This window comes from Sus scrofa, chromosome X, assembly GCF_054392235.1.
Source record: "Sus scrofa isolate SSC_HxYL_T2T_F1_AM1 chromosome X, Sscrofa_HxYL_maternal_Yorkshire_Landrace_v2.0, whole genome shotgun sequence".
NCBI lineage: Eukaryota > Metazoa > Chordata > Mammalia > Artiodactyla > Suidae > Sus > Sus scrofa.
Window position 1 is genome coordinate 3,854,634 of NC_139401.1, and position 13,741 is coordinate 3,868,374.

A 13,741-nucleotide genomic window follows, 5' to 3' on the forward strand; every position below is an offset into this window, starting at 1 on the left:
GAGGACCTCCACCGCAGTCCAGCCTCGCCAGCAGGCTGGGGGTGGACGTCACATGTGCAGCTCAGCTGTTGTGCTGAGAATTGCTGACACGAGCAGTTCCAACCAGGAAAGCAGAGCTGCTTCCCACGGACAGATTTTGGGGGTGGGTAGCAGGGACCCTCCTGACGGCTTGCTTCTGGGATGTAGGATGCATTACGGAAATCATGAGCCTGTGTCCAGGCGTGGTCTCCTTTTCATAGACCTGGGTACTGTGGCAACATCCACCCCCCCCCCCGCCCCCGCCGCAAGGCTGCCTTTTGGCTGCTGGCTGTGCCATGGAATGGAGCATATGTATTTCTGCATATTTCCACTTTTGTGGTTTCAGTTCCAGGCTTTCAAATTTTTTTTTCTTTTTTTCAGGAGAGATCAGAGACATACAGACTGTACTTCCTTCTGCGACACAGAATTCGCACCTACTTGCTGAATGGAAAACTTCCGTACAGGTAAGAGAAATACTACATAAGAGAAAGAATACGAGACCGTTTGTTTTTCGAAGGCTTTGAGATAATTATTGTATGCGTATATATATAGATGATATAAGAAGTGGTGGCATTCCCTGTGACGCCGTGGCTTAAGGATCCTGGGTTGCTGCTGCTGCGGCTCTGGTCACTGCTGTGGCAAGGGTTCAATACCTGGCCCTGGAATTTCTTCGGTGTGCCTTAAGCAGGGCCAAAAAAAAAAAAAAAAAAAGGTAGAAGCATCATTACAGGAGTAGAATAAATAATACTGAGTTGTGCAAGAGTGTATATGCAACAGCTGCCTTTTTTTTTTTTTTTGCATTTCAGGGCTGCACCTGCAGCACATGGATGTTCCCGGGCTAGGGGTCTAACAGGAGCTGCAGGGGCCAGCCTCCCCCACAGCCTCAGCACCAGTGTGACAGTTCACCCATCACCCTTTCTGTAATCCTCCTGCCACCCTCGGGTCCGCTCAACCCATGGAGAGGGCTTGGAGTTTCACCCAGACACACACATTCTTCTTTGTAGATCCTTTGAAAAGGAAAATAACTTTGATCCACCGTGGCGTTCTGGGTATTCAAATGGCGTATAATTCACGTCCTGTGTCGTGTTCATTTCGAGGGTCCAGCAAAGTGATTCCTGTACACACACCGACGTACCCCGCACATGGATGCCTTTTCAGATTCTTGGAGAAGGAAAATAATTGGATCCACCATCGCCTTCTGGTTACTCCAGTTGAGTATAATGGATTTCCAGTGCTCTGCTAGCGTCAAGTGTACAGCAAGGTGGTTCATTTACACATAAAAGCACACGCGTGCGCACACACACTCACACACGTGCATATTCTTTTTTGGATTCTTGGAAAAGGAAAATAACTTTGATCCACCATGGCCTTCTGGGTATACCCCAAGGTCACAGGTGCCTGCTCTTCTGTTTCCCACCTGCTGCAACGGCCGTGTTTTATTGTATTCTTACGTCTGTTTTTTGACGTTGTACTGAAGTAGAGTTAACGTGCGAGGCTGTGATGGTTTCTGCTGGACGACAAAGGGATGGAGAGACACACGTACACACGTGCATTCTCTCTCAGATTCTTTCCCCAGAGATGATCGCGGAATATTGGGTCAAGTTCTCTGTGCTCGACAGCAGGTCCCTGTCGGCCATCCGCTCCATGTACATATGCAATGGCAGTCTTTGTGTGTGTGTGCGTGTGTGCCTTTTAGGGCCATACCCGTGGCACATGGATGTTCCCAGGCTAGGGGTTGAATGAGAGCTGCCGGCCTCCACCACAGCCACGGCGACCGTGGAACAGTTAATCCATCCATCACCGTTTCTGTAATCCTGGAGCGGATCCTTGGGTCCCCTCAACACACTGAAAAGTCTTGGAGTTTCAGAGAAATAAAACATCACACCCGGGGGTCAAAGTCTGGGCTTCTTCCAGGAAAGCCCTCCCAATATTGCTTCTGCTCCATGATGGGGGTTTATATTAGGGCTACAAGGAGTTCCCAGGGGTGAGGGGAGCGCTCAGCGAGTTAAGAATCCCACTAGTATCCATGACGATGCAGGTCGGATCCCTGGCCTCGCTCCGTGGGTTAAGGGTCCGGTGTTGCCGTGAGCGGTGGTGTGGTTTGCAGATGAGGCTTGGATCCGGTGTGGCTGTGGCTGTGGTGTAGACCTGCAGCTGCAGCTCCGATTCGACCCCTCACCTGGGAACCTCCATACGCTGAGGGTGGGACCCTAAAAAAATAATTAAAAAAGGAAAAAGAACAGTTGAGAGGAGAGAAAGATGCCTGGGGGATCCTTGGATCACAGACAACTGAGGGGGATGAGGCATGAATTTCACAAACTTCACGAACATTAGGATTTTAATTACCCAGCTGGAATACCCCTTGCATTTTATGTTGGCTCAAAGAATCCATAAAAATAACTGAGCACATTTCCAAGGTTGCCAGGGAGAGAAGAATCCGTTTGCTTCATGCCTCTGGCGTTCGGGCGAGGTGTGCTCCATTATTTGACTGTAAAGTTTAACTTCATGTGCCGGCAGAAGGATGTATTTTTCTTGGTGGAAACACACACATGCAAATGGAAGACACTGACACGTTAGACCGTGAAATACTTTACGAAGAGAAAACCTGTTAAGTTCTTTTCTGTGTGTGCTTTTCGGAGGTGCCTTCAGCACTAAGAAGATTTAAAAAAAAAAAAAAAAAAAAAGTCACGCCAAACCAAAAGGTGAAAAAAAGAGAGAGGAAGGATGAAAAGTCCGTGCTGGGATTCCACTGGCACGACATCCATGCACATGCTTTTCAACCAATCCAGTTCTCAGAGAAATAGTTTCTCCTTTGGCGGAGTTCCCATCTCAGAAGCGGAAAAAGGCAGGAATGCGGGAATCACAGCCTGGTTTAACGCTTTATCTGTCCATTGAGCCCGAGGTTCTGCTAATGAGGTCTTCGGAAGTCAAGGAGGTTCAGCGTCGTAAAGCAGTGTTAGGAAAAGTGTAATTGTGGCAACTGTCCCCCCGCCTCCCCGCCCCCCCGCCGGGGGCACAGCAGCTGAGGCTCTGAGGGACCAGAAGGGCTGTTGGTGGGAGACAGGGACCTGTCCTTGCCAGACAAAGCTTTGGGATGCCCAGGGCGACCCAGGGCAGGATGCAGAGCACCGGAGGACCCACGGAGACCCCACCAGCATCCTCCTCTTCTCCCCACGCTCCGTTCATCCAACCGCACACCGTGGGTACCAGCCCAGGACCAGCCTGCATGTCCTCAGCCATCGCAGGACCAGCCTGGACTCACCCAACCACACACCGTGGGTACCAGCCCAGGACCAGCCTGCATGTCCTCAGCCATCACAGGACCAGCCTGGACTCACCCAACCACACACCGTGGGTACCAGCCCAGGACCAGCCTGCATGTCCTCAGCCATCGCAGGACCAGCCTGGACTCACCCAACCACACACCGTGGGTACCAGCCCAGGACCAGCCTGGTAAACATTCTCCCAGGCCACTGCCCAAACCTGACAGGTACCTGTAGACATGTTCCACCCACGGGACTGAGACGTGGACCCCACGAGTCCAGTGGGAGCTTGAGGCTCTCATCCACCTGCAAAGCTAGACCTGGCTCTCTCTTGTTGCCCACCGGCGAAGCCATCACAGGAGTCCCTGGGGAGTCCCCAGGGAGCCCCCGATGATGGATGGTGTGTCTGACTCTTCAACCTGCCACGACAAAGCTGCAGCACCAAAGCACCCCCCACCCTGTTCCCACCAACATAGGGATGGAAACAAAGGGATTCCCAGAGCGGTTATAAACAGCCATGTGTATGTATAAAGAATGCATACGTGTGTATTTATATACCATTGTATCTCCTTGTATTTAATTGCATACAATGTATACATGGCCATATAATGGAGCTTTCTGTAAAGGTTCGATGACATTTGGTAAAACAGGAATATTCTATTTTCCCCATAATCTCTCCATAATCACCTCAAAAAGAGCCCCTGGTCAGATTCCTAAATTCAAACTGGGATAAAGGGGCGTTCCCATCGTGGCTCAGCGGGAATGAAGCCAACTAGTATCCCTGAGGATGTGGGTTCGATCCCTGGCTTCCCCCAGTGGGTTAAGGATCTGATGTTGCCGTGCGCTGTGGTGTAGATTACAGACCCGTTTCGGATGCCGCGTTGCTGTGGCGGTGGCGCAGGGCAGCAGCTTCAGCTCCGAATCAGCTCAGCCTGGCAATTTCCATACGCTGTGGGTGTGGCCCTAAAAAGCAAATAAAGAAATAAGCGTATAAAGAAATGTATAAAAAATAAATAAACCTGGGATAAGGGATTTTTTTTCCTTTTCCCAGTCCGCACTTTACTGTGGGGTTTCTGCGATGCCAAGTTTGCCTCTGGCTCCAGGTGGACGGGCCCTAGTGCTGGCAGAGCCCCGTGGTGTCACGTTAGAACAAAGAGCCATGGTGTCCAGGCAAGTGTAAAGGCTGCTTCTCCTTGACCGTCGAGGGAGGACTGGGCATTATGACCCCGAGGCTCACAGACACTGCATCTCCGAGGCTCCAGTGTAGACAAGTCCCCTGTGGGGAGGGGACGCGATACAGCCCACCCGTTAGTGCTGCCTCCTCAGCAGGAGCTGGTGCTAATGAGGGGAGCTCTGCTTGTCAGGGACCTGACGGCTCTGCTGAGCCACGACGGGGCCGCCTAGGAACGATTTTTAAGAGTCAGCCCAGGGAGTTCCCATGGTGGCTCCGTGGAGAATGAAGCCGACCGGTACCCATGAGGATGTGGGTTCGATTCCTGGCTGCGCGTGTGGGGGGTTAGGGATCTGGTGTGGCTGTGGCTGTGGCTGTGGCGTAGCTCCGATGCGCCTCCTAGCCTGGGAACCTCCATGTGCCGCAGGGGTGGCCCAAAAAGCAAAAAAAAAAAAAAAAAAAAGAGCACAGATGTATGTACGGGTTAGGGTAAGAAAGCGAGGCGTTTCTTGGAGAAAACCATAGCAGCACCCGAATTTTATAAACGGCGGGGTTCTGCTGCTGGTGGGGGGACCCAGAGCATGTGGTCTTGCTTTACGCCCTCCCCTCGGGATGGTCGTGATTACATGGGTCCGATGACTTTGGCAAATCGGTTATTTTCCTCTTTCTGCCTTTCCGATGCTGGCGTGTGTCTGTGCTGGGCGTCTTCCCTCGTATCCTGCACAAAATATACGGGATGGGATGGCTGGGGGAAGTCGTGACATTCAAAGCCAAGATTCTGGGAGGTCATGAATCTGATGAGGGCAGGAGCGAACCAGATGCAAAAGAAAGTCCGAAGAGCCACCGCATTTTGATTTTTCTAATTAAACTTTTTTTTGAGTATAGTTCATTTACAATGTTCTGTCAATTTCTGCTGTACAGCAAAGTTACCCAGTCACTCACACACACTCACACACACGCATTATTTTTCTCATATTCTCTTCCATCGTGGTCTATCCTGAGACTGGACAGAGGTCCCTGTGCTGGACAGCAGGACCTCATGGCTTATCTATTGTCAGCATCATAGTTTGCATCTACGAACCCCAAACTCCCCGTCCAGCCCACTCCCTCCCCTTCCCCCTTGGAGACCACAGGTCTTTTCTCCATGGCGGTGAGTCCGCGTCACCCTATTTTTAGCTGGCTTTCTTCCTTTAGGACAAGCCATTTCACAGACTTTTTTTTTTTTTCCTGGAAATTGATCTTAAACTTTTTTTTATTATAGTTGATTTATGTCCTGTCAATTTTTGCTGTAAAGTGACCCAGTTCATATACGTATATATATATCTTTTTCTCACATTCTCCTCCATCACGTGCCATCCTGAGTGACTGGATAGTTTCCTGAGCTCTCTGGTTGTTTATCCATCTTAGACGATAGCCTGCATCTGCTAATCCCAGACTCCCCCGGTCCCTCCCACGCCCTCCCCCTCCCTCCTCGGCAACCCCAAGTCTGGTCTCTGTGGCTGTGGGTCTGTTTCTGTTCAGCAGACAGGTTCATTGGTGCCATATTTTAGATTCCACATAGAAGTGGTCTCATATGGTGTTTGTTTCTCTTTCTGACTCCCTTCGCTTAGAGAGGCGCTAAAGTCTTTACGGGGAGAGATGGGTTCTCCCGTCTTCCAGGTGAACAGCTCTAGGGGACCAAATTTACAGGAGCCACCCTGGCCCCTGCGGGGTGCCCCCCCCCCATCACTCAGGCTTTGCAAGGAGGAGGCTGCTAGAGTCTCCCTCAGGGCCGAGTGCCAGGGAAAACAATGAAAGGAAAGTTCAGGAGGAAGAAGAAGAAAAAAAAAACCCAGGCTACGTGGCTTTTGTGTTTCCACATAAATGGAAAACAAAGCTGGTCCCCCCCACCTCCAGGGAGGGGCCCTGGGGATCAGGAAAGACCAGACCCTTCTTTAAGTTCTTTTCTTGGTTTCTGAGTTGTCTCTATCCGTCCCGGTCCAACGGGGATGAAGCCAATGCAAGGATGCAGGAAGAAAAGGGGATTCTGAGTCTTGGCAAGTCAAGACACCTTGGTTCTAAAAGAGCATTTCTGGAGGTTCCTGTGGTGGTTCAGCAGGTTACGAACCCGACTAGTGTCCATGGGCATGCGAGTTCGATCCCTGGCCCCGCTCCGTGGGTTAAGGACCCGGCGTTGCCGTGAGCTGGGGCGTAGGTTGCAGACATGGCTCGGATCCTGTGTGGCTGTGGCTGTGGCTGTGGTATGGACCTGCAGCTGTAGCTCTGATTCAACCCCTAGCTTGGGAACCTCCAGATGCCTCAAAAGAACAACAAAGGATTCATGTTCAGGCTGTGTTTGCTGAGACTTTATCTGTTTGATGAACTGGTTATGGAGGTGACGTGAGGCATGTACCCAAGGGCCACCAAGGGGGTGAAAAGAGATGCTCACTAACCATCTTCATTGGACGATAACCGCAGGAAGAGAAGCACCCTGCGCAGGGGAGCGAGGGAGGTTCCCTCCCGCCCGACTCTTCCCTCTGCTGCTGCCTCCCCTGTGTCCAGAGGCGCCAGGACACATTCTCGACAGCACAGAGGAAGGATGCGAGCGTGGTCTTGGTTCCTTTGGCGCCGTCAGATCAGGGTTGTCGGCCCCTGGAATGAGGGCACCAGGGGAGCGCTGCATTCTCTGATGGAGACCAAGCGCACAGGGCGCGTGTCAGTGGGTCTGTGTAGACCTCACTTCGCCCGCGCAGGCGGGGAGCTTTGCGGAAGGGAAGACGTGAACCTTGCCCTGAGCGTCTCTGGCGCGCTGACGTGGGCGCCCCTAAAAATCCATAGGTTGAAGCCCTGACCCCCGGACCTCAGGATGGGGCTGGGTTTGGAGACGGGGTCTTTCAAGAGGGGATGGAGGTGACATGAGGTCACGAGGGGGGGTCCTGATGCCCCTGGATGGGGGTCCTTAGACGAAGAGGAGGTCAGGACACAGACACACACAGAGGGACGGCCCTGGGAGGACAGGGGAGGAGAGAGGCCTTGGGAGGGACCCGCCCCCCGACCTCTGATTTTCAGCCCCCAGAAGCCGCGAGACAGAAAACGGCTGTGGTTGGAGCTGCCTGTCTTGGGTGCTTTGTTATGACCCAAGCAAGTCAGTACGTGTTTCCCTACCCCCCATTTTTCTTTTTCGGGCCACATCTCGGGCACGTGGAAGTTCCCAGGCCACGGGTCCAATCGGAGCTGCAGCTGCGGGTTTACACCACTGCCACAGCCACGCCGGATCCGAGCCGCATCTGTGTCCTACCCCACAGCTCGGGGCAACGCCGGATCCTGAACCCACTGAGCGAAGCCAGGGATCGAACCCCATCCTCTCTGATACGAGTCAGGTTCTTAACCTACTGAGCCATCACGGGAGCTCCTCTCATCGTGGTTTTTAATCCATTTCCCAAACGTCTATGCATGATGAGCATCGTATGGTGTGCTTACTGGCCGTCTGTGGACCTCCTTAGGAGCAACAGCTGTACCGCTCCTTTGCCCACTTTTTAATCGTGCTGTTTGTGTTTTGCTGTGGTTGCGCCGGAGTTCTTTCCAAATTCTGGAAATGGATCGCCTATTACATACGTGATTGGCAACTTTTTTTTTTTTTCATTTTTTTAAAGTTTCATTGACGTTGAGTTGATTTGACAAGGCTGTGATTCTTGCTGCTGCACAACAGAGTGACTCGGGTCGGTGTCCACACATCCCTTCTCTTTCAGATTCTCTCCCCACACAGAAGATCGCAGCACTCTGGGTAGAGCTCCCTGTGCTCGACGGCGGGTCCCCATTGACCCGTGGTTCCATAGACCTCACTGTGACATGACTTAAAAACATCGTCTCGCGTTCTGTGGGTTCTTTCTCTCTCTCTCTCGAGCGTGTCTTTCCATGCACAAAAGTTTTCCGTTTGGACCAAGTCCAATTTATTTATGTTTTTCTTTCCTCGCCTGTGCTTTTGGGGCCATAGCCAGGAAATGATCGAAACGTTTCAGAAACATTTTTTTTCTTTAAAGGCGAGTTCTGTGCATGCAGAGATGCCTGGGTCCAGTCCGCTGCCCAGACTAATGGTGCTTTGGTCCTGCCTCTCTCGCAGCTGCTCATCTCTGCAAAGGTGCAGGTGGTCCTTGCCCGCTCTTCCTACAGCCCCCAGACATGACCTGACAGGTGTTCTCACAAAGGCCCCCGAGTTTTCCCTCACTCAGGCTCGCCAAATGCTCCTAGGGCAGCTTTGCAAAAGTGCCCTGGCTTTTTGTTTTGTTTTGTTTTGTTTCTTTAAATCTTTCCCAAGTGTGTTTGTTTTTTCCTCTCAGAGACAGGCATAGTACTGGAAGGCTACGGAGACCCTCTTTGGGACTCCAAGGGTTTATCCTCAAAAAGGTCACATTTGCAAAAAACATTTTCCCAACAGGCTACATTTTTTTCCCCCTGTAGGCGGTAACATATGGAGATGTTACAGCAAAGAAGCAAACGGCAAACGCCTCTGGCATGGGAGGCGGGGGCTTTTGCAAAGGAAGGGGACAGATAAGCCTGATAGAGGGTCTAAGATCTCGTCCCAGCTTTCTGCAGACGCCACAGGTTCTCAGCTTCGCAGCTCGCTGCCTCTGCCAGGGCTTTTTCCAGAACAGATTAAGTCACCTCCCCTGGGGGGATGGAGGCACAGCTGCTTGGGAGCTTTACTGAGTCTGATACCTGAGCTGGCCCCCTCCCCCACCCCCATCCCCACCTCCGCCGTCTGGCCCAGGCAAGCACGCACTTCTGTCCTGTGATGTTCAGGGGATCGTGTTTCTGTGGAGGCAGGGGGCTCCAGGACACCCACTTCCAGGAGCCGTCCCCATAACTGTCACCAGGACGCGTTCTTTTCCTCTGCTCCTTCTGGAGCTGACCTGCATGACCAAATCCTGAATGACCTGCATGACCTGCATGACCTGCATGACCAAATCCGCCTACGATGGGCCAAGCAGGGACCTGCTGTCTAGTCCAGAGAACGCTACCCAATATTCTGTGATCATCCATGTGGGAAAAGAATCTGAAAGAGAATGGTTATGCGTGGACAGGGACCCCTGCATCACTTTGGTGTCCAGCAGAAAGTAACACGACACTCAGAGTCCACTCTACTTCTGTAAAATTTCAACAACAACAAACACCAAGGAGAGACCACTACGCATCTATTCGAATGGCTTACATACCAATAGTCCCAACACTATGTGCTGGTAAGGACATGAAGCAAAAGGATTGAAGGGGCAGCGATAAAAAGACAGGGATAGACAAACAGGATATGATACCACTGAAATGTGGCATCTAAAAAAGGACACCAACCAACCTCTTTGCAGAAGAGAAAGAGACGCACAGACTTTGAAAACAATCTTACAGTCACCAAAGGGGACAGGTGGGGGCAGGGACGGATGGGGGGTGTGGGGTTGGCAGGTGCACCCTGAGGTCTATGGAATGATGGGCCAGCGGGGACCTGCTGAGCAGCACAGGGAGTGCTCCCCAGGATTCTGTGCTCATCTCTGTGGGAAAAGAAGCTGAGAGAGAAGGGGCATGTGGATATGGATCCCTGAGTTACTTTGTTGCCCAGCAGAAAGGATCACAGCCATATATATCAGTGGATATTTTTTTCAAAGTTATATTATCTGTGGGAGAGATGTATCCGTGTATCAGCCAGCTCTGGGTTTCACCATCTGTAAAATGTGGCAGGGCGCTGTGTCTGTTTCTTCTCTTGCTCAGAGGTCACCGTGGGCTGTAGGGAGATGATGGGTACGTGGTGAATTTGGGCTTCACGATGGTATGAGTGTGGGTGTGTGTGTGTGAGTATGTGTGTGTGTGTTTACGGGACAGAAGCCTCATTCGCCCAGATTAACCGACCCATACGTGGAGGTATCCAGCACAATCTCCATGCCCCAGAGAGAAATCCGTGGCCAACACCCATCGTGTGATATGTGTAGACAGGATATTTTCCCGTGATGTGTTTGCTGCATGACGTTTCAGATACGGTCGCTAAGCATTGAAGCCAGTTCTCATGCATCTGCCAGAAATCCCTCCGGGGCAACGTTTTTGTTTTGTTTTGTTTTGTTTTCCTCCTGGAAATACGTTTGAAGATGTGGTGTAACGCAGGATTTATGCGAATAGAAATACGCTGTGCTGTGGGACAGAGTCAAAAGTCTCTGTTCCCAACCTGGGCGTGGAGACACGCAGGTCACGACACAAAGGAGAGACGTTTCAAGGAATTCGTTCTTTTCCTAGTTCCCTGGATGGGCATTTAGGGAGTGGGAGAGAGTGCAGAAAAGCTCAGAGGTGAGAAGAGGGGTGCTTTGCGTGGGACACACAGACAGGTAGACAGACACACCCAGGTATCTGTAAACTCATGCAGAAACACATGCACACGTACACAGCAGCACAGGCACAAACACGCATGTGCACAGAAACAGGCAGAAATGCACGCACGCATGCACCCCGCCCCACCCCACCCCCCCGCTAAGAAAATAAACTCATGTCCAGGACTGGTCTCTGGGTGGAACCCACGTGCAGCAGGAAATGGAGAATAAAATTTGAAGAAGCCGTTGGAGGGGGGCCAGCTGAGGGCAATGATTTTCTCTTTCACTTCTGACCGATATTTCACCTAACGTTTCGCTGGGCTAAGGACCGCACGGTGGGAAATCTCCTTTTCTTTTCTTTTTTTGTCTTTCTAGGGCCGCACCTGCAGCATATGGAGGTTCCCAGGCCAGGGGTCCAATCGGAGCTGCAGCTGCCGGCCTCCACCAAAGCCACAGCAACGCGGGATCCGAGCCGCGTCTGCGACCTACACCACAGCTCACGGCAAAGCCGGGTCCTTAACGCACTGAGCAAGACCAGGGATCGAACCTGCATCTTCATGGATACTAGTCAGATTCGTTTCCACTGAGCCACCGGGAACTCCAGAAATCTCATTTCCATGCACGGAATGTGTGCTGCTGGATCGTTCCACCTGTTACGGGCTCAGTGTTTGTGTCTCTCCAAAATTCATGGGTTGAAGCCCTACGCCCAGCACAGGCGTATTTGGGGTAAGGACATAATTAAGGTGAAATGCACTCATGACAGTGAGGCCCTGAGCCCACACGATTAGCGCCTTTATTGAAACCATGGACCAGCCCCTGCGTCCCCGTGTTTTGAAGGAAACATGTTTGCCTTTCACCTCCCAGGCCTCCCTCCGTCTCAAAAGGCTGACTCCAGAGTTCGTGCTGAGGAGACATGGTGACAGCTAAAAACGGGCTGAAATAGTCTCCATGACATTCAGCCTGGCCTCAGCCTTGAACTTACTCTAACCGGCTTTGCACAAATGCTCTCTTCCCTGCTCAACAGCCTTCTTTTCCTCATGGCTCCTTTCTAGGTAGAGTTCTGTTGCATGTGGGGTTTTCTGTGTCTCTGAAACCCTCCCCAACACTGCTTCCTTGGTGAGCCGTCTTCACTGCAGAGAGAAGGGCAAGGTGCCATCACCCCACAGACCACCAGGCACCATCCTTGGACCCCCAATTGTGGCTGTGATGACTCTGAAATGACCTATACGGAGTTCCCATGGTGGCTCAGCAGGTTAAGGACCTGGCATCGTTGCAAGCTGCAGTGTAGGTCTCAGAAGCAGCGTGGATCCCGTGTTGCTGTGGCTGTGGTCTAGGCGGGCAGCTGCAGCGCTCATTCAGCCCCTAGCCTGGGAACCTCCATATGCTGGCGGTGCGGCCCTAAAAAAAAGAAAAGAAAAGAAAAAAAAAAGAAAAAAAAAGGATAAAGAAATGACCTCTGGAGGGAGCAGAAGGCAGGCTCCCGCATCCTCATCAACAGCCCTGGTTTGGAGCTCAACCTCTAAGAGCCCTGGCTGTCCCCTCTCAAGGGAGGACCCCGTTGGGAGGGGCTCACCTGCCGGGGCCGCCTCTGCCTGGCAGAGCCATAGAGCTGTTCTTTCTGCTTCATCCCAACTCTGCCTCTGAGACTTCATGGGGCCCACTGGACAGAGGCCGGTCTCGGCCACATTAGAAGAGACACCCTCTCTCTTTTTCTACCACGTGAGGACACAGCAGGAAGGCAGACATCCATTGATAAGCAGAGAAGAGAATCCCCACCAGACACCAAGCTCGCAGCCACTTTGATCTCAGGTTTCTGGCCTCCAAGAAGATGGTGAGTCAATAAATGTCTGTTTTTCTTTCTTTCTTTCTTTCTTTCTTTCTTTCTTTCTTTTTTGAAGCACCGCCATCTGCGGTACGTGGCTGGGGCAGCCTGAGCTGAATAACACAGCGTCTCTGGGTGTTTAGACTCATAATTCTCCATCCGCGAGCCAGGTGCGTTTTGCAACCCACCACAGGTGCGTTTTGCAAACCACCGCGCCTTGTGTTATAGGTGTTATATGCCTCAAAGGAACAGAGTGACCACTGGCTGGGCGGGGAGGCTGTGCAGAGACCCTGGCTGTCCGTGACGATGCTGTCTGGGGGAGGCTTCGGCCCCTGCCCCGGGAGCGAGGGAGAGCCCCTGTGTACCCGTGTAGGCTGTGTTGTGCAATCTTTGGGGTTGGTTTTGGCCACGATGACTGGTGAATTATTTCCTCTGTGTGGGTGCCGGGGTTGGGGGGGACATTCCCTAACTGCCCCCACCTGCCTGGACCCGCTCTGTCCTCTACATGCTGCAGGGCATGCTCCTGGCTGGGAGGGGTGGGCTTTGCTCCTGGTGGCGGGTGATTCTCCAGTAAAGCCTCCTCCTGGGATTGACATTGGATGGACTGATGGTGCTGGGAGACAGAGCCAGAGAGAGATGGGGGTGGAGGGTGGGGAGGGGGGCTGGGGACACTTGGGTGCTGCCGTTTTCGTGGTGGAAACTCATGTTCGGCTGAGTCCGAGTCCTCCGTATAGGACCTCTGAGGACGGTGCATTGAGCCTTCATGTTCTCACGTCTCAAATTGGAAGAAGCGTGGTTTGCATGGAAGGGCACGTGTGGTTCCAGAGGAGTTAACACAACAGCCCAACAGAGACCTGCAACATTATCTATCATCTACCTGTCCACCCATCTAACCATCCACCCCTCCATAGCTGTCATCCATCAAAATCTGTCCTCTAGTCATTTATCTACAATCTATGTATCTATCTAGCAATTACCTCTCTATCTTCCACTCAGCAGTCATCATTCATCTATCATCCAAGAATCTATCATCCAAGAATCTACCTATCATCTATTTACTTACCTCTCCTCTCTCTACTTAAAATCTATCCTTCCATCCATCCGTTTGTCCACCCATGTGTCTATCTGTTCATCTTCCACATCTATG

At 51.9% G+C, this 13,741-nt stretch overlaps 1 long non-coding RNA gene across 2 annotated transcripts in view; it reads right to left on the reverse strand.

The window, feature by feature from the left end:
- Nucleotides 1-521: 521 nt before the first annotated feature.
- LOC110257746 (uncharacterized) overlaps nt 522-13,741 on the reverse strand; it is a 54,034-nt gene continuing 40,814 nt past the window's right edge. For both annotated transcript variants that reach the window (XR_014834941.1, XR_014834942.1), the window contains exon 8: nt 522-4,244. This is a non-coding gene — a long non-coding RNA (uncharacterized LOC110257746). The remainder of the gene's footprint in view (nt 4,245-13,741) is intronic.